Source organism: Phalacrocorax carbo, chromosome 14 (genome assembly GCF_963921805.1).
Source record: "Phalacrocorax carbo chromosome 14, bPhaCar2.1, whole genome shotgun sequence".
NCBI lineage: Eukaryota > Metazoa > Chordata > Aves > Suliformes > Phalacrocoracidae > Phalacrocorax > Phalacrocorax carbo.
In genome coordinates, this window is record NC_087526.1 from 10,055,506 (window position 1) to 10,076,412 (window position 20,907).

Sequence of the window (20,907 nt, forward strand, 5' to 3'; positions counted from 1 at the left end):
CTTGCTTAAAAAAGTGATCCCAGGACTGTGAGTGTTATTGCCCACATAAATCAGGAGGCTTTGAATACGGAGCACCTTTAAATAAACAGCTGATGGAAGTGAAGTTCCGGGATCATTATTAATAGCTTTTCATTTCTGTGTCCGCTGTGCTGTGACATTCTTTCCCAGCAGAAGGCCTCCGCTTCCTATCCCCAGTACATCTGATCCCATGAGTCCTCCAGTCAGAATGAATGACTGTACCTTTGTGTTAATTGCATAGCCCATTCCACAAACTGAATACTAATATTAACTAGCAAGAGGAGGATAGTTTGCAGACCGGGAGAGATGGGATGGTTTGAAGAAAGGCATGCCAGCCCCACTGCCTTCCCCTGTGCACAGAGGTGAGGAGTGCTGATCCTCTTGCCTCCCTTTAAGGAAGGGCAGATCCTGGCTCTTCCACGTGCACCGGTAAATGCTACAACACGTGACAAGGCCTTGCTCCATTTCTGTCCTGTCTGCCCAGGTAGCGTGCCCTGTACTGGCCAGACAGACCCAGGCTTTCTCTTCTCTGTCAGCTGCATCACACTTCTCACATACCCACCACAAGCAGAATGATGTCTGCCACTCCACATTGCAGACAGCTGCTGAAGTCCAAAGGGATGCAGGTGCTTGGAGAGGCAGCCACCACAGAGCAGCCCCACCAGTACTTACAGGTGCTGTTCAAAGACTTTACCTGGCCAGATCCAGTTTATTTTTCACTTGCATGCCTTGCCCAGGGAGGAATCACTCTCCTCCTCCACTTTCAGCTATTAGGTGCTCTCCTGAGAGCTGCGGACAGGTGCATAGCATCCCAGAGCAGATTAGAGCTCTAAATGCCATGGGTAGATCTAAGGGTAGCAACAGCTAACACCAGAGAAAGGCAAATCACCCATTCCCCCCACGGAGGGTGATGAACCTGCGATGGAACTAGACACCTCATCAAAAGGGACCGTGGCCACCTCAATGATTTTTAAATGCTCTTGGGAATCTGGAGAGGTCCCAGTTGACTCAAAGCTGGCAAACATTGTCCCAGTCTTCAAGGAGGGCAACAGGGATGACCCTGGTAACTACAGGCCCATCAGCCTCACTTCTGTGCCTGGCAAAATTATGGAGAAGATTATTCTGGGAGTTATTGAAAAACACCTGAAAGACAATGCAGTCACTGGTCCCAGACAGCATGGGTTCATGATGAGAAAGTCTTGCCTAACAAATTTGATTTCCTTCTATGACAAGGTCCCCCGACCTAGCTGACCAAGGGAAAAGAGTCAATGTGATCTTTTTGGATTTCAGTAAAGCTTTCGACACTGTCCCTCAGTCTCCTCCTGGACAAAATGTCCAGCACGCAGCTGGATAAACACGTAATGCAGTGGGTGAGGAATTGGCTGATGGGTTGGGCTCAAAGGGTCATAGTAAATGGGGTTACATCTGGCAGGCAGGTGGTCACTAGTGGGGTTCCACAGGGATCCATCTTGGGGCCAGTACTCTTTAATCTCTTTGTTAGTGACTTGGATGCAGGACTTGAAAGAATACTAATTAAGTTTCCTGATGACACAAAATTGGGAGTAGCTGTTGACTCTCTTGAGGGCAGAGAGGCCCTGCAGAGAGATCTAGACAAACTAGAGAGCTGGGCAATCACCAACTGTATGAAGTTTAACAAGGCCAAGTGCCGGATTTTGCACCTGGGGCACAGCAACCCTGCATGCACATACGGACTGGGGAACGAGGGGCTGGAGAGCAGCTCTGCAGAGAGAGACCTGGGGGTTCTGGTCACCGGCAAGTTGAACACGAGCCCCCAGCGTGCCCTGGCAGCCCAGAGGGCCAGCCGTGCCCTGGGGGGCACCGAGCCCTGCATCGCAGCCGGGCGAGGGAGGGGATTGTCCCGCTCTGCCCCGCGCTGGGGCGGCCTCACCCTGAGTGCTGTGGGCAGTGTTGGGCACCACAGTACATTCAGGATATAAAGCTACTGGAGAGTGTCCAGAGAAGGGACACGAAGTTGGTGAAGGGTTTAGAGGAGAAACTGTACGAGGGAGCAGCTAAAGCCACTTGGTTTGTTCAGCCTGGAGCAGAGGAGGCTGAGGGCAGCCCTCATCGTGGTCTGCAGCGTCCTCCCAAGGGGAGGAGGGGGGGCAGGTGCTGATCTCTTCTCTCTGGTGACCAATGTCAGGACCCAAGGGAATGGCAGGGAGATGTGCCAGGGGAGGTTTAGGTTGGATATTAGGAAAAGGTTCTTCCCCCAGAGGGTGGTGGAGCCCTGGAACAGGCTCCCCAGGGAGGCATCATGGCACCAAGCCTGGCGCTGTTCAAGAAGCACTTAGACAATGCCCTCAGAGACATGGTGTGAATTTGGGGTTGTCCTGTGCAGGGACAGGAGTTGGACTTGATGATCCTTGTGGGTTCCTTCCAACTCCGGACTTTCTATGGTTCTGCTCTGGGAGCCTCCTGCTTTGCTGTCTGCTGCCAGCATGGACATACAGGTGTTCCCAGCCTGGATTCCCAAAATCTTCATGCCTAGGGCCCAGGCAGAGTTGCCAATGCTGCTGCTGTGTCAGCAAATGACATCTCTCCAGGTCTGGGGCTCAGAAGGGAGACCAAGTTTCTCCTTTGTGGACATACATCAGGAAAGATCCTTCAAAGCCCAAAAGAGGCAGAGGTGGTCCTGCTGGCAGCCAGTTCCAATACAGCCACTAACATAAGTGTAAGCAAAAAGGCTCCACAGTGGCCAACACTTCCCACGAAGAGGCTGGCATGGGCTTTACAGCCTCCCTGTTCTTTCTGCCCTTTACTGCAGAGACACAAGAAATGAGGGTCCTGCTGCTACACCCCACCCCCAGTTTCATTTTACTGTTCTTGAGTAATGACACCACACACAGGTCATGCTGCTCACAGAGAATACACAGTGTAGGCAAATATGCCAAAATGGCCTGTTGCTTCAGTGACCTTTGCTGTGTATAAATCAAAAGGGCTGCAGACAGCAGCAAACTCCAGGAACAGGTGATGGCTTTTAGTTTTACTGCCTGCTGCTTGCTCTTTCCCAAATCCACTTCTCAGCAAGGAGATTCAGGACACAAGCACCAACAAAGGCGTAACAAAAGTTTCACCAATGAGAGAGCCAAAGTGGACGCAAGCATCAGAAAACTGTGGAGTATGGCTGAACAAAGCTGAAAGAGACCACTACAGACAGGATGCACATTTCTTGGAGGACTTTAAGAGGAAAAAAAAATTAAAGTGTTGAATCTGACTCTTGAATTCAGAGTCCTTCCCTAGCCAGAGTCTGAATCACTGATATCATTATGGACTAGCACAGCAGAGCCATGTCCTTTTGACAAATCAACAATAACACCCTAGGTCTCTGGATATGATTCTGCAAGCCAGATACAGTACTAACCATCCCTCTGCAAGAAAACCTGACCACTTTTTCAGGTGATAACAAAAAAAAATTTATTCCGCCACCACCCCCTCCACCATTGTATTTGCAGACTGTGGACCAGCATCCAGCAGTCACATAGGACCTTTAAGCAAAGGAAATGTAATGGGCACCACATATGCAAAACAAGACAGCCTCAGTGTGTCACTAGAAATGCTGCTTTCCAACCACCAGACTTCAGCATCCCATTGAAGCATCAGCTCTCAGCAGAGGCCAAATGTGCAAATTGCAGTTGAAAAGGAGAACATTTCTGAAAGCTTGAAGCATGTGAACACGGCAGACTAGAACAGAATCCACAAGTAGCTTCACTTAATGTCACTATGAAACCAATGGCACAACAAGGAAAGGACAGACTGGGAGCTCTGGGAACAACAACTCTGCTCAGCACAAGTGATAAAAGGAGATTAATTGGCCAATTCCTCAATCAGGCATAAGGGTTCAGGGCTTTGGTGTAAAACTCCATCAAACAAGACTGACATCTTCACTTCTGACATCCCAGAATGGACACAGGGCACAGTGTGGGGTTTTGTACAGGTCATATTTCACAATCAGGCCCTTCGCCTCTGCCAGTCCTGGCAATAGTAAGACTATGAGAATCTTCTCTCTCCAGCACACAGGCTTTGAAGGGTCTTTCCTGATGTATCTGCACAAAGCAGGGACCTTGGGGCCTCATATGTAGGTGCTAATATTACTATCAAAAGGAATAGAGAGGGACATGGTGAATAAGAGGCAGCAAAGCAGCCCAGGGAACAAAGGGAGAAAGAGAGAGAGATTACAGTAGCAACAGGGAAGACAGAAAAGCAAATGGACAAAGTGCATGTGAAAGAACAGAGCCAAGGAGAGATATGCATACACGTGAGCAAGTAGGATCGTGCTAGAACACGTGAGTATGTGTGCACACAGGAGGAAGCACAGAAACCCACATGGGCAGGTGCAGCCATTTGCAGCTCTGAGTCCTTCAGACCCACTGCACGTTTGCAGCCTTGCACTGCTTCAGCAAGGGGCCTCCCCTGGAATGCCCCAGTGCACATACAGGACTCCTGTAACCTAATTCACTCCATCCAGCACACAGCCCAACAGCCATTCGGTACTGGTGACTGTGAAAGACCTTCACAGCCAAAAAGGTGGAAAGAAGCTGGCTGCAAGTACCCCCACCAGGGGTTCCTACCCCTTCCTCAAAGCAGTTCCACGCTTGAGAGGGGCAGAACTGGCAGCACACACGTACACAGACACACTCCCACCTTCCCACACACAAACATGACTTTGTCTGGCTTTGTCATCCTCACACACTTTGTCCATTTGCATCCTGCTCTCGCTGTCACTACATTGCAGACCCTTGCTGTCTCTCCCCTTACTCCCTGGCCTGTTTTCACTTCCTCCTCCCTCTCCACACTCCTCTTTATCTCATTTGATGACAATCACATTAGAACTCGGTCACATAGCCCCGAAGTCCCCAGAGTGTGCTGGAGCAGGAACGGGTCCATCCAGAGCCCACCGCCCCCAACCCAAGCAGCCAGGTGCCAAAGTGCTGAAATCCTGAATTGCACAGGCACCTGGCCGTGCTGTGCTATTCCCCTGCATGCCCCCACACCGGTATCCAGGCCCCCATCAGTCCTAATGCCACAGAGGTAAACATTGGAATGGCTGAAGCTAACTGGGAGCACGGCAGTGCAGACAAACGTGCTCCTTCAAGTCCTCCCCTCCAAATAACCGCTCTTCTCCGGTTGCTGAGCCAGCAACAGCCTCAGTTAGAGTTTGGGCATCCAAAGCCAAGCGGTATCAAGCAAAACAGCCATTTTCCCCCATGCTGGACTTGAAGCTGTACACATCTCTCACCACCCACCTCTCCTATTAGACCTCACAGTGAACAGACACCAAACCTCACACCTGTACATGCAATCACTGTGATTCAAAAACAGAATGACAAGACACGGCTGCCCTGAGCAGGGCTGACACCAAACTTTTGAGAGGTTCAGGACTGAGCCAGACACAAGCACTGTGTCTGTCCAGGCCTCAGCCCCCCGTGGTGGGGTGCACCAAAAGCATTAGCTCACAAGACAGCTTTCCTCATCTTGGTGCACAGAGACACAGAGAGACCTCACACACAAAAACATATAAACTTATCAAACACTCCACACACTGGCTAGAAAAGGAGGAAGAAAAACTGTCATTGCTATTTCTAAATATACTTGGGAGGCACCAGATAGCACAGTGATGGACGAGATATAAAGAAAGATAGAGATGAGTCTCAGTACCAGCCTTTGATGGCTCACAAGGGAAATGCACGTGCTGTCTTGTAGAAGCCAGGACCAGACATTGTGTCCTACCTCTGCTTAAGCTCAGCTCAGCTGTGGTTTAAAGAAAAGGCCTTCCAAGGTAGTGCTTCATGGTCCCTCCCTCTCATTTCTATTTCACAGCAGACAGCTTTTCACAACCAGGACAGCGCATGGTATAAGAAACACAGACTCAGCTGCAGGATTTTCTGGTTCTGGGACAGTCCAAGCAAGGTTTGAAAAAGGCATCCCTAGAAGCACCAAACCTGACTGGAGCCTGTGCCCAGGAACTGAAGGGAGATATTCAGCAGCAGCTACAGCACCCTGAGAGTGGTCACAGGTCTGCCCTGCCAGCTTCACCACTGTGATGGACTGAGGCTAATTTCCACCAGCTGAGCTAGCAGTTCACTGCATCCATGCAGCCCTGCTTCATGAGGCTTGCTTTCCGGCACTCAGTTGTCTCTCTAGCTTCTCATGACAAAAAGCATACCTGGCAGCATCGAAGGCAGTGGCATGCCTCTGCCCAGGACAGTCTGAGTGTGTCTTTGCCACCAGATTCACAGGGCAGAGGCCACATCTCCCACGGCGCCGCCCAGGTCTAACAAGGGCTCTACCTTCCTACAGTGCAGACACCCCAAAGGGGTATGCAATAAAAGGTGTTTAACAGCCCCTGTACTGAGTCCGGCTGCAGTGGAGTTAATTTGCTTCACAGAAGCTTGTAAGGTGCTGTGTTTTGGTTTGTGACCAAAACAACGCTAAAATATTAATGTTTTAGGTATTGCTGAACAGTGTGTGCACAGCATCAAAGCCTTCTCTGTTTCTCACTCTGCCACCCCCCTCACCCCCCTCTCCATGTGCACTAGGGGTGCACAAGAGATTGGGAGGGAACACAACCAGGTGGATGACTCAGACTAACCAAAGACTAACCCATGCCATCTAACGTCATGCTCAGCAATAAAAAGGGAGAGGAGGGAGCTCAGAAGCGTTAGTCACCTTTTGCCCAGGAACTGTCTGGGCATCAATCTACCCATGGAAGGTGGTGAGTGTTTGCCTTTGCATTCCTTTTTGTTTTCTTTCTCTCTTCTTCCACTTCTCCTTCACTTACTAAACTATTTTTATCTCAACCCACAAGTTCCCTTGTTTTTACTCTTCCTTTCCTCTTCCCTTGTTCCACTTGGAAGCAGGGGAGGAAGTGAGCAAGGGCTGTGTGGTGCTCAGTTCCTTACCAGGGTTAACGCACAACAGTCCCAAAACACTTGGCAGCACCACTGCTGGCCATGTTCACTGCCAGAGCAGAGAAAGTCAGACTGACCCTGTTCCGAATACATTAACCAGAAAGCAGTAGCCATGGCAGAGTCAGAGCTGCCACTCTCCTTGCACAATGCTTTGAGCCTCTCAGTCCTGCGATGTGAGCTCACGTCTCCTGCCCTGGAGCACGCCAGCACCACCAGTTCATCTGGCCACCATCACCTCCCAGTGAAGCACTCCCCTCAATCTCTAATTCACCAAAGCATGTCAGCACTCTAGGCACAAAACCAATTCAAGCCTGAACTGATGGTTCCAGCATCCTTCCCAGCCAGACATGAATCTCCCATTGCACAATAATGTAAACAGCTTTTTCAGACAAAGTCCATAAATGCTCACCTGTGGTTGCTACTCCAGCTAGGGAGGGGTTCAGTGCTTGCATTTCACTTCATGCCTCAATTGCTTTGTGGTACCAAGGAAAAGAGCAGCATCGTCTGCCAGCACAACAGTCAGTCCTCTAGGCAGGACTAACGATGTCACTCTCCATGACCCCAGCTCCTGCTCACAAGCTCTTGCTTGCCTTACCTGGTCCATCACCAAGACCTGGGTAAAGCAAAGCAAGGCCTTGTCTGCATCTGCAGGCCCAGCCACAGTCCCTGCTCACTCATCCCACAGCCCGTGGAGGCTCACAGTTGCAGCCCTGGTCCATTGCATGCCCGTGGCTTGCCCACCGCCCACATGCCCAGCTGACCAAGGTACTGGCATCCACCTCCACCATACCTGCCATGGAGGCTCTTCATGCCTTGCACAGCCACCAGAAGCTGGGCTAGATCAAACCCACCCAAGGGTTTGCCTGAGAGATGAAATCAGGTGGCAAGGCAGAGGGGAGTGATTTGGGAAGGACATAGTCGCTTCTCAACCTCACTGAGACTAACTGAGCTATTGCCCTGTGGAAGATCCTAGTTCTAATCTCATCTCTCACAGCACCTTTCGAATTAATTCGTTAATTGGCACGTCAGGCTGTGCATACGAAACAAGGATGCATGGCTCCCTCTGCCGGCACGGGCCCGAGGAGGGGCCCCACGCCCGCCCCCCTCGCCGAAAGCCGGGCGCGGGGCCCAGGGGCCGCGCACCGGCGGTGGGCAGAGCTGGCCTCGCACCTCAGTGCCGGGCACCACCGCAGCGGGCCTGAGATCCGGCACGGGAGGATTCCCCGTCTCCTGCGCTGCGGTGCAGGTGAGGACACCCGGCAAAGGCGCACCCTGCCTTTGGACGGTATTACTGGAGCAGGAGTTTTACTGCAAAAAATAGCATGCCACTGGGGAACAGCCCAGGAGGGATGTAACAAATGGGTGTTCAGCTGACTTTTAGAAGTTTAAGCAGGGATGTAATTTCTTAAGGACTCTGCTGATGCTCAGCTATTCCTACCTGCCTGCTATCAAAATGGTTCAGCTGTATTTTGTAAGTGGGAAGGCAGCCAAGCTCAGAAAGCTGGTAAAGTCCAGCTCCTGAAGGAACCCCTCACCTGTATGTCCTTGACCTTCTAGACTCCAGTGACAGGGGAAACAATTCCCTCTCCCGCACATGCAGGACACTGTCACCAACAGCCACGTGCCTTGTCAGGGCCGCAACAACAGGAGAGAATAATGTGTTTTTACACTGTTAAAAAATGGAATAGTGAAAATCCAGAAGGATGCAAGGCCAAGGGTAACTCTGGAGTTTGGTAATGGGGTGTGGGGAACAACACAGTGCCCTGTCTCAGGTTAACAAGCTCATCTGCTCACTTTTAGTATGTGCCCATCTCAAACTGCTCCTCTCTAAAGAGGATGATAGGGTGGTGGCTGTGGGGAGGAGGTGGTGGTCTGAGCTTAGGAGCCACTTTTAATGACAAGGATTAATGGAGAAACAGCATTTTGGGGATTTGGGATTCCGGGAAGCAGCTGCAGTAGGAGCAGAGGAAGATAATCCCAGCATGACAGACAGAGATGCAAGAAGCAGGACTGCAGAAGGGAGCGCAGCATCCCCAGGCACACAGAGAATCTACTGCCTTGCAGAGGGAGAACAGCCATCCCGCAGCAAAAAGAGATGCCAGAACAAGGGCCTGGCACAGGGCTCCCAGCACCCTTCTGTCCTGGGATGGCCAGACCATTAGGGTTTCTAAGTCTCCGGAGCAGCCGAAACTAATTTACCTGTCCTTCCAGACTCTGGCTCGCATGAGGACTCAGACCCAGAGGAGCAATCTGCCCCACAGCCTGCAATCAGGAAGCCCAGGCTCTCCAGCCAGCTTGCAGGTGCCAAGTGGCCTGCGAGTGAACAGCCACAGCAAGGGGAATCCAGGCTCTGCCAGGGAAGGCAGCAGGACAGGCACTGAGAGGAGCAGACCCAGGACAGGGCCTGGGGGTGGAGGATGCATGCCCCAGCGTACCCAATTCCAGTGCCTCTTGGGGTGGGGAGCATGGGGCGTCAGACCCTCCATAAGCTGGGGTCTGCCTGCACGCAGATCCTGAGCGCCAAATCCTAGGGAAGGGCAGCAGTGGTCAAGAAAGAGGACTGGAGATAATTGGGTGCCACCAGCAGAGGCTGTGGTGAGCTCCCAGCTACTGCTGTGCACAGCACTGGGGGACAAGGTTTCCCTGGCTGCTCCCGCAAGCCTGTGGCTGCAGCACATAGGAAGGGCTGCATGCTCTAAGGCATTGGGTACAGCTCATCTGCAAGGAGTTCTCTCCTGCCAGACCAGTATCAAGACCGTATCACACACTCCTGCTCTGAGTTTTGCAATCAAAACCTCAGGGAAAAGCTAGCTTACCAAACCAGTGTTTAAATCCTGTGCTTGCTCCCACAGCTGCTGTTCCCAAATGTCTCACATCCTTGGTCTGCTGAGTGTACACACCTTTCCCCATCCACCTGCACACCACTACCTGCCTGTGCCCACATTCACACATAGGCTTCTGCTAAAAGGAGTTCAAACCTTCTGAGGCTCCATTCATTGCCCAAGATGTTTCTATGGCGACTCCCTTCACATCCCATCAGTGGCTGCAGAAAGCTTCTGACCATCAACAGTATCAGGTGTGTTGAGAACCTCAAGCTTCAAGTCAGTCACCTGCAGTTGTTAATGCCACCAGCTACAGTTAATTAGGAACAGGTTAACAAAACCTGACCTGAAGTGGCAATGATGAGTGAGGCAATGTCAGCGAGTGAAGAGTGATCCCATGTCTCCTTTCCCTCAGTGTTCTCTGGAGTACTTGTAGCAGGGAGGAGCAACAAAAAGGAGTATGGGGTATCTGCAAAAGGGTGCTGGACAAACAGTTCTGTTTTCATGATTCTGTGGAGGGACTTCCTAGTCAGCAAGGCTCACACAGCTGCTGTAGCCAGAGCACAGGACCACTTCACCCTATGCAGTGGCTGGCCTTGACACACCACTTTCCAAGGCAGGGGCAGGATGCCCTCAGCTCCACTTGGTAAGCACCTGGCCAAATAATTCTACAGGGCAGCTGCGGATCCGTGGCTGTTGCTGACAAGCACCAGGCCCTGTATCACCTCCATCGTACCCACAGCTTCCATCATCAACCAGTCAGGGCCAAATTCAGCATAGGTGTCAGCAGTGGCAGGGTGTGTGAGACAGCCAAGGTTGCTCTCTGTTTGTGGAACAGACCCTGCACACAACACTGATAGCAGTGTTAATAGACACTTTAGCCAGAGTCTCAGTCCTGCAGTGTGTGAGCTAAGGCGTAGCGCTCTCACAAGAGATCTGAAATTAGAAAGAGTAGCACTGAGTAGAGTCAAGAATTCTGTTGAGCTTATTTTTCCAGACTCATTGATGGCACTGCCAGAGCGAGGGGCAAGGAAGTGAGTAAAAGCATGGCAACAGAATGGGGCACAGCACGCAGAGAGGAGGCAAGTGCAGACTTCCCACAGAGAAGAGAAGCAGGGCAGGACTGGGAAACCAGAGAAGTGCTGCCATTTGCTGAGAAAATGGCATTAGGTTGCAATGAGTATTATAACCTTCACTTGTGTTTAGTGAGCTATCCTGAGATGGGGCACCCAGCAGAAAGGAGACACTTTCTGAAAAGCACCTTGATTTCAGCACTGCTTGTGGCTTTAGCATCAGCAAACTATTCAGTCCAAACCCAGCCCTTGGACAGGCTGCCTTTGCTTGTGCCCAAGGGCACAACTACCCCGGCTCTGAAGAACAATGTGAGGGCCTCAGCTTAGCAGGGTCTGTCCTCCACCTTTTGTTCAAAGAGGCTTCTCTGGGGAGAATCACCTGACAGCACCAGGGCTGCCTCTATCCCCAGCTGGTATCAGTGCGCACACTCACCACCACAGCACCTCCCTTGCTCACCACCACAGCGCTTCCCCATGCTGGAGCAGGGTACGGGCAGAGCGGCCGGGTCAGCTCAGCGAGGAGGCAGCACAGTGGACGCTCTGAAGCCCAAAGTTTGAAGATAAAAGTCATGCCCAGCCCACTGAGGCACAGGCAGCCCTAGACCAACCCATGCACTGTGAACAGTCTCTCCTCATGCTCCCCCCTTCTAGTAGTGTTGTGTATCCCTGTTTGCCATATGTGCACCAGGTAATGTTAACAGCAAAGGGAGCTCTGCAGTGGGCTCCACACCTGGCTGCCACCTACCCCCCATGCCAATGCCCAGGGTGTCCCACGTGCCCTCAAAGGGAAAAAGAGAAGGTGCCGTGATGCTGTCAAAGCACCGGAGACATCCATTTGCAGGGAGAACTTCAAACCACACTGCAAGAGGATCAGAGGAATGGCATCACCAAGAAGAAAACCCACAGCTTCTGTAGGAAAAGAAAGAACCTACACGCCCTGCAGGCACCCGGGCCAGCCTTGTGGGGTTAGTGAAGGCACAGATTGCTGAAGGAGACATCCACCCAGACATTGCATTGTAGGATCAGCACTAAAGTGCCATCCAACAACCCTTCCCCAACAGGATAACACAGAACTCTCTCCTCTCAGCCGCAGCACAAACAACAATTAAAAGAAAGAAAAATTAAGGAAACACAGAGCCAGACTAAAGTAAAGTCTGGACTAGTCTCTATAAACAGGGTTGTTGCAAAGGGTAAGACTGAAAATTACTGTAATTTACTGTATTCCTTTTATGGACTTCACAAATACTAAAAAGTGATGATTAATAGAAAAAGAAATTGTGAACTGGGAGGACGGGTCTCTGCAATGGCTACTGGCAGGAACAGAGAGCCCTTCCACTGCCCCCTCCACAACTCTCTGAAGCGGAAACCAACCCACACACTGGATGCAACTGCAGATACAGATGCCCCACAGGGCTGAGCAGGTAGTGGGCACCCAACCTGTGCTAGGTGAGCAGGTGAGTCCCAGTCCAAACCTCTGAAATGAGCTCCCCATATACCAAGTCTGCATGGGAGCAGGGAAGGCTGATAGGCAGCAATTCGCTATCCAAACCCAGCCACAAAGCCCCAGCTTTTCTGCTGGTCTGGAGCAGGGACTGTGCTTCACAAGCAACACAGCTCACAGGGACATGCAGGCGTGAGCCCTGCAAATGCTAGAGTAGCCAAATCCAAGGGGCAGAGCTCCACACCCTCACCTGCAGCCCAGGGCAGAGCCACTCACAGACATCACCCAAGGACAAGGTAAAATGTGGGGACCCTGCTAGCTGGAGAGCAAACAGCTGGCAAGTGCCAAGGGTGCAGGGCAGGACGTTCTCAGGGCTGCAAACAGGGTCCAAGGCACATCCCTCCCCATCAGCCATCCTTCCCCGCAACTAAATGCCATGGAATAAACTGGTGGTAGAGACAAGAACTCCAGCAAACAGCAAGGCGCTGTACACCACGTTCCCTACCACCTCAGGCAAGGAACCTTGTTGGGACTCACACCCACCTAATCTTTACGTATAATTTTTCAAAAAAGCAGAACATTCACAATGGCCCATGTCTCAGGATATGTACGGACTTATCCGCAGAGAAGTGTCATTGCTTGTAAACCCAAACACAGTTGCATAACCACATGGTTAAAAGATAACGACACAAATTCATACATGGTTGTATTCTTATGTATAAACAGTTTAGCGACCTGATGACGAAAACACGAGTATCACCACGCTATTTCTTCTTCAATCTGTTTTTCTTTGTTTTTCAAATATGGGCTTTAAAAATATAAAAATACTTATTTGAAAAAAATATGTAATTATACTTTAAAGGAATAACATCAGATCAAATCCCACCTAAAGTTGAGTTTTGTTTCAAAGCTTCCATGAACAATCTAATCCTTCTAATAAAATAAAGTCCATGGGTAGCAAAAGGGGGTTCAAGCAAACAAACACAATATTCGCAAACAGATTTTACTACTATGGGCTAGCGATTAGGAGCACAAAAGTAAAATTTGCTAGGAAAAAAGCCTACTAGCTCAATATCATTTTCAAAGTGCAAAAAACCAAAAAGCTGATCTGATGTTATATACAACAAACAGTAAATTATGACCCTATTCTAAGAATCCTTACACACAAACAAGGAACTATAGATTTTTCAAATATGATATTGCATTTTAAATCATGAAAATATCATATTATTTGATACAGAGCTAGGAAAGATAGGATTTTAACGGTTATTTTTAACCCACCAACAGCCTTTTTTATGGGTTTTTTTTTTTCCCCTCTGGAGACCTGCTAGCTTCTTTTGAAAAAGAGTTTTAAAATTGACCTTGTTTCAGTAGCCACTTCTCTGTCCTAGGTATGAAATCACCCTATCATATTATAAAGTGTCAATGCACCAAAAAGCAAAGGGCTTTTTTTTTTTTTTTAGGCAGGAACAAAGCTGGCTCTTTTTACCTATGAAACAGCACATACTTCTTTCACAAGCCCACCAGTTTCAACATTGTATTATTCAGCAGCCAGCATTTCATACAGAGACCAAGCCTCGCTTGCTCTGACCCCCGCCTCACTGGAGCAAAGAGGTGTACGCGATCCAAGAGTCAGTACAGAATCTGGGCCAGGTTATTCAGATTTTAGTGGGCTCTACCCTGTGCTGCACTCAGGGTACTGTCAACGTTTTCAGGGATTTCGTCAATGAGCAGCAGAACCGCCCTTTGGCCTTGAACACAAACAAGCACAGTATCAGTACAGGAAAACTGTTTCAGAGTCTTGTTTCCATTTCGCCCTGCTATGTGATACCCAAAGCCAGGGAAGCAATTTATCTTCAGCATTTGAAAACTGATGTACCAGGATCATGATCTCCAACCCTGGCAATTGTTTGCTGCAAACACTCCTTACCTAGTGCTCATGGAAGAGGTGGAGAGCATCCACCAGTCTCTTAAGGGAAAACCTGGCAAAGCCCAGGCTCTGTCTGAGCTGGGCACAAGATCTGCAAGTACAGAGACTGCAGGCTTCAGCCATTCTCTGAACATCAGGTACTCTGAAGAGACAGAAACAGGTCCCAAAGAAACAGTCATCATCTTGGATTTCCTTGTGGTGTTCAAGACTACGGTATTGGCGGTGGTTGCGATGCATGGTATTTTAACAGCATAGTACTGCCCTAGTAGCAGGGACAGAGAGGCGCATCTCCCCATTTACCTCCTCAGGCCATGCAAGCAAGCTCTGGAGAACCAGAGCTCTGGTGGAGCCACCCTTTTTAGCCCTCTCAGGTCCAAAGGCTTCCCTGAGATGCACTGCACTGTCTTATGAAGTTATGTCTGAACTCTGAGCCTGCGTCTCCTTGCTGCTGCCTATACCATCATCCCTGTAACTGGTCTTGTTCATGCATAAAATGAGGTTAGAAGTAAAGACAACACAGATCTCCCCGGATTTTAAGGGATGTTACAACTGTCAGAAATCAAACAAAAAAAAAAGGAAACAGAGGCATCTACTGCATCCCTCCTTCCCCCGCCGGCACCGTGAGCAACCGAGGGAGCCTGGCTGCCACAGGCTGTGCTCCCAGGACGCTCGGCAAGATGCACTCGGCGCTGGCAGCTCCGGGCCTGGACGAGCTGCTGTAGCTGGGCATGCAGGAGGAGCAGACGTGGCTGCAGCACTTGCTCCCACAAGGCCTGTGCACAGCCATTTGGGAACCACATTTTAAATGAGGAAAGTGCTAGTTTTAGCACAGTTATTTTTAGTTTGTTGTTAGAAAATTGTGTCCCTGTAAAGAGATGTTACTCTGCCTGCTAAAAGGACTCGGGCGGGACTCCTCAGGCATCTCGGCTGCACGTTCACGCACATCCCCGAGCAAAGCCCCTGTGGTAACTAGGATGAAGGGCTCTGGTCTCAGTAAGAAGACTGGGGAGATAGCTCTTGGGTAGGAAGGAGCCCAAAGAGGATGTTTTAAGATACCACCGGTTTAGAAAAGAGCTGCAGCTCTTCAAGCACCCGAGCGCCTTCATTGAAGGCTATGCTGAAACCCTGCCGCTGGCAGAGCCGGTGCTGGAGCCCTGGGCACCACTCGCGAAGCACCCTGGCAGCGGTGCCCAAAGGGGCATAAGATCTCCGGTTTCGCCCCCCCCCCCAAAAAAAAAAAACCCCAACAAACACCGAAGCGACCCCAGGGCCGCAGCCGGCGGTCCCGGGGCGGCCGGGGGCAGGGCCGAGCCCGCACTCACCTGCGGGGAGCGCCAGCCGCGGCCCCGCCGAGCAGCGGCAAAGTTTGCGGCGCGGCGAGGGACGGAGAAGTTGGGCTCCCCCGCCGCGCCCGCCCCGCCGCCCGCCCCGCCGCCGCTTACCTGGGGCGGCGGCCGCCCCCCGCGGGGCGCTCGGCCTCCCGCGGCATCCTGCGCGGCGCGGCGCGGAGCGGCGACCCGGCTCAGCCGAGCAAGGCGCGGACGGCAGGCTCGGAGCCCCGGCGCGGAGCGGATGGCGGGCTCGGCGGGGCGGGCGGTGCGGCGGAGAGCGGAGCCGGCTGCTGGCACCGGGCGGGCACGACGCGAGGCGGGGCGCGGGCGGCGGGGTGTGTGGCTGGGGATGCATGTGCGGCGAGAGCCGCCTTCCTCCCCCTCGCTTCCTTCGCTCCCTTCCTTCCCTCCTTCCCCGCCAGCCCAGCCCAGCCCAGCCTCTGCTGGAGACTCTGAGAATGCAGCGCCGGGTCCCCGCCCGGGACCGGCCCCGGGCAGCCGGCCCTGGGGACCTCCCCTGGAGACCGGCCGCGGGGCCCGGCCCTGGGGACCCCGCCGCGGGGGCCCGGACCGCTCCGTGCCTCGGGACCCGGCGCCAGGGCTCGCCCTCTCCGACCCCCCCTGTGCTCCCCGGGACCCGCCCGGCCCCGGCCCTGGGGCAGCTGCCTCCTCCCCGCCGCCCCCGCCGGCTGCCGCGACCCCCCGGGAGTGCGGGGAGCCGCTGCCCGCAAGGCCGGCCCTCTCCCCCGCCCCGCGGTGCCCGCAGCCCTGCGGTGCTCCCGCCCCGGGCACCCGCCTCGCCTCCGCGGGCCGCAGTACCGTGCCTGCCCCGGGACCGCCGGGAGCGGCCGGGGCCACCCTGGAGGCAGCGGCCGAGCCCCGCTGCTGGGGACGGGGGATAGACCTTGCCTCCCCCGGCTCAGGCCAGGCACCTCCCAGCACCAAGGCCAGGCGGTGCCCGGGGCTGAGAACACACAAACTCAGTGCATGGGAGCACAGCACTGGGCCGAGGTGGCGGGGCACCCAGCAGGTCAGGGAGACCCCAGTCCACCCTTCCCAGCCCTTAAATAGGGCCAGATCCCAATGGCCCAGTGGCAGCTTGGCAGGGGCTGCAGTGGGGGCTCCGGGCATGACAGGCAGGCTGCTGGTACCGCAGAGGCTGGGGGCCCCCGTCCTGATGTGCACCTGGGTGGTCATGGCAGTTGGCATCCTCAGGTCTCAGGTGCCTCCTCCAGAGCCCTGCTTGAACCACAGTGGGCACCATCCAGGCTCAGCAGCGCTCAGGGTTGCAGGGGCAGGTACGGCTGCACAGCAGCTACTGCTGCCTGCAGTAGCGAATTACATACCAGCAGGATCCACAGCAGAGTGCCATGTTTACAGACCACTCTGGGCATGGTCAGGACAGGTGGAAGGTGGAAGCAGGGAAGAAGCTCAAGGCTGGTGAGGCTGCAATATCATTTTGGGACAGCTAAATCTGATCATGTAAGTCGGGGTTTAGCCACAACTCAGGCAAACAGCCCCCATGGGACACTTTCCAGTCTCCACTGTCCAGGGTCTCACATCTTACCTGGGGAAAATGCTCTCCTGCTTCCACAGCGGTCTCTGGTATTGGGCCTTGGAGTCTGGCCCTGGAAGAAACATGAGTAAACACTGGGCAAGGGAATGCCCTGTTGCTCCATGAGTGCAGCACCTTGCACAAGGCAAACAGATCCTCTGCTTGGCCAATATGGGCCAAGAAACAGTGGTAACCCATCAGCAGGTTATCCACCAGCCACCTGGGTATGGTGCTTCCTGCACAGGCAGGCAGCCTGCAGATCAGGGAGAGGTGGATGGAAAGCAAGAGTGGTTTATAACCACAGCATGAATCCAGGAGGAGTGACAACTCCTTTCCAGGGCCAAGAGTCAAGCAGGGCACAGATCCAGCAGCAGGCTCAGGCATCTGTCCTCCCTACCTTTGCACTGGCTGGCACAAAGTTTCCCATCCTCATACTACCGTATGACTACCACCCTCAAAGGCTGATGGGGACCTGAAGATGACCTAGGAAATGCTCCATATGAGCCCCTTCAGACATGGAAGCATCTAGAAATGTCCTCAGTCCCAGTGTGAAAGCGAGAAACTTCCCAGCTGCAAGCACTGCTGCCAAAGTAGATCCCACTTGTGCCTGATGCTCTTGTAGGGAAAGGAGCAAAGCCTGGAGCACAGCTGCTCCACCGCTAACACTGTCTGCAAACACAGACCTTGCTCAATGCCAGTCTCGCCCTAGGACAGCTGCTAGGCTTTTGTGCCAGCGTTGACACAGGCACTGGGAACACCCAGATCCTTTCCCTGGGACAGCCAAGAGGCTGCATCTCACACTGCAGTGGCAGCGCAGAGGGAGCTAAGCCCACCTGGCAGGAAGCATCCAATAAGCTGGTGCGATACTGGGTGGAGACAGTTCCAGCACTCGTCTGTAGTTGTGGTGCCCTTTTCCAATCTGTTTTTGCTAAGAGCCCCTTACCCTGGAGCCAGGGGAGGTTTGTCTCTCCTGCCATCACCTTCTCCCCCATGTCACAGCTGCTCCACGCCTGATCTAGCTGAAGATGTCCCTGCTCATTGCGGGGGGGGTTGGACTAGATGACCTTTAAAGGTCCCTTCCACCCCAAACTATTCTATGGTTCTATGATTCTATGCCCTCTTGCTGCTGCCCTGCAGGCTGCTGATAAGGCCAGCCAGGCCTGCCCAGCCCAGCTCCCAGACGAGTCCCAGAGAGCACTGTAACAAGGCACATTATGACAGTCCTTCCATGAAACCTGAAATCAGGAATGCTTCAGTGTATGCCCAGGTCACACAGTAGCGCAGGCCAGGAGCCATCCCATGCACTGTGGGGAAGGGATGATGGAGGATGCGAAGCAGGAGAACAAGGACCACCCATGACATGATCTCTCCCTTTGGGAACATAGCTCCCCACATGCGTGAACACTGAACGCAGCCTCCACAGATCTGTCCCGCACCTCTCTCAGAAGTCGACATGTCACTGTCATGTCATGTCTTGTGACAGAAGGATGGATGCGTTATCCTTTGATTTTGCTGCCATCCCCTTTATCTCCATAGGAATTTAGTCCTCATCTGGCTTCTCCTTTCCTCTTATTCCCAGCATTGCTTTATCCCAACATTCAAATAGTTTCTCTGTATTTCTTAGCTCTCCCCTTCCTGCAGCATTCTTCCCTTTTTCAGAAATACTCTCCCCATCCCATTGAACTCCAGGCCCCTTTGCTTTGCTCTCTCCCTATCTCTCCCTTTCTTTCTGCCAGTGACTTGTTCCTTTTCTTGTGATTTGCCTTCTCTGCTCTGTCTCTTTTACTCATCTATTCTCCTTATCTCCTTTTGCTCTTTCCTCTTCCTTTTTCCCAGTCTTTGCACCCCCCTGTGTGCCTTTGTCTGTAAGCAGTTGAAAGTTAAAAGCTTTTCCAACTTGATCCTGAGCAGCTTTCCCTGGTGCTTTCATCTCCACAACACATTTGTAAAACTGCTCAGACTGAAGAGCCATGACATGAACAACTAAAGAAATATCAGAAAGACACAGAACTCCCTACATGGGATGGAAATTTGCCTTCTCCAGGAAAATCTCCCTGGTTCACTAGCATTAGGTTTTCTCTTCACAACTCTTGTAAACCCAACATAAAAACTGTTTACCAGGATTTCCTCTTCCTGGCCTCATCCTCCTCCCCGGTGAGTTTGGTGCTGGGAGGGGCAGACACAGAGGTGCCCAAGAGCTGCCCATCACCTCCTGCAAAAAGTAGCCATAACCAACCTGCTTTCCCTCCCACCCCACTGGAAGCTCCCACCAGGTTTATCATTCCTGCTGTATCACAAACTGCTAGCCAGAGGGAAGAGTTGGTCACACCAGGAAAGATGCGCTGGCTCTTGTCCAGTCCTGCTCCCTGCTCCTCCTTCATGCAAAGATGGCAGAGACCTGGCAAGCTCTCCCAGGTGGTGTGTCACCAACCCCTCTCAGCTGCCAAAATGAGTTCTTTCTTACCACTTTCTCACTTGCTCTGTGCAGCATCCAGCATTGTTTGGGGTAGAGCAGCTGCAGACAACGACTCCAGGAAAATTCAGGGAAGAAGTGCTTTCGAGCCACTCTTGGTGCTTCTGTGCAGCCTGTGCTTTGCAGGGATCATGTGTGAGCATGGAAGTATGGTCGATCTTACCTGTGACCTGTGGCAGGGAATTCCAGAGGTACCAGTACAGATTTGTGCTGTGTCACATGGAGCACGCCAAAGTGCTGTCTGCTTACTTGGAAATTTGTTGCTGAGAAGCCCATGAATCCTGGCTATTCTCACAACTCTACGAGAGATTAATCTCGCTAAATCCTCCTACTTGTCCCCTATTGGAGAAACAGATTCAGCGTAGGACAAGCTCTGTGACTCACCTCTCTGTTGGCAGAACCAGCTCCCATTAATCTAACTCCCTGTCTAATGTCCACATTTGGCTGGCAGGCAATCCATCTCCAGTCCAGCTCTCTGCCCAAGATCCAGCTCCCCTGTCAGTCAGAGCCTGCCTAATGCTGGGTGCCTTGCAGGGCTTCTCCCTGGCAGGACAGGGGCAGTCTGCAGCCCACTGCCCAGGATGACAGTAGGGGACAGAATCTGGGATGGATGGGTGCTTGCTAGACAAAGCAAAATCTGGCTGCAGTTGCAGCTGGGCTCAGCTTCTGCCCAGCAGACCTGTTTTCATTCTCTGACCTCACCCCACCTCATCTCAGCAGAGCAGAGATTCACACAGCTCAGTCTCACCAGTCTCGCTCTTCATGGGGTGTGGGATTCAGTCTGTTGCCCTCCAAGTTTACCCTGAAAGGAGCTGAAAGCTGAGTGTTAGGACAGGCAGAGAGAGCTTTGCTCCCAGAGCTGTGGCTCAGGATGCCGTGAAGGCTGCATGGAAGCAAGTCCCCCTGCCAAACTCCCTGCAGATGGTCCCTGGGTGGTCATGTTTGCTCCTGCTGTGCTTAGCAGACACCTCCTGCAAGCAGCATGTCCCTGCGTCACACTGCCTGTCTCCTGGGGGCTGCAATGTGGGATGCCACATTACACGCCCAGATTGCCTCCCACCTTTTCCTGGATGCTGCTCTGGCACAGGTCTAGAAAGATGGAGCCACAGGCTGGTTGCATCTTTCTTCATGGCTAGCAGAGAGGCCTGTGCACCCTGTAAAAGGTCCAGCACTGTGATTCCTGCTGGAGATAGGGGCAAGAACTGAAGGCAGCAGTTCCGTGCTCGACTGCAGGGTTGGGGCCACTCCGTAACACACCACAGAGCATGCCCATATGAAGCCAGAGCTGACATAACATGGCTGGGAGGGGCACAGCCCAGTGCTGCCCTAAGT

At 52.6% G+C, this 20,907-nt stretch overlaps 1 protein-coding gene across 7 annotated transcripts in view; it reads right to left on the minus strand.

Moving 5' to 3' along the window:
- The window catches only part of CDH22 (cadherin 22), a 98,736-nt gene extending 81,603 nt beyond the window's left edge, over positions 1–17,133 (minus strand). For 2 of the 7 annotated variants that reach the window (XM_064465643.1, XM_064465640.1), the window contains exon 1: positions 15,659–16,226. The gene's annotated coding sequence lies outside the window, so the exon portion shown is untranslated. Of the gene's footprint in view, positions 1–15,538; positions 15,634–15,658; positions 16,228–16,366; positions 16,466–17,114 lie in introns of those variants that run through there. The other 5 variants (XM_064465636.1, XM_064465641.1, XM_064465639.1 and 2 more) reach the window with 4 other exon arrangements.
- Between the last annotated feature and the right edge of the window lie 3,774 nt (positions 17,134–20,907).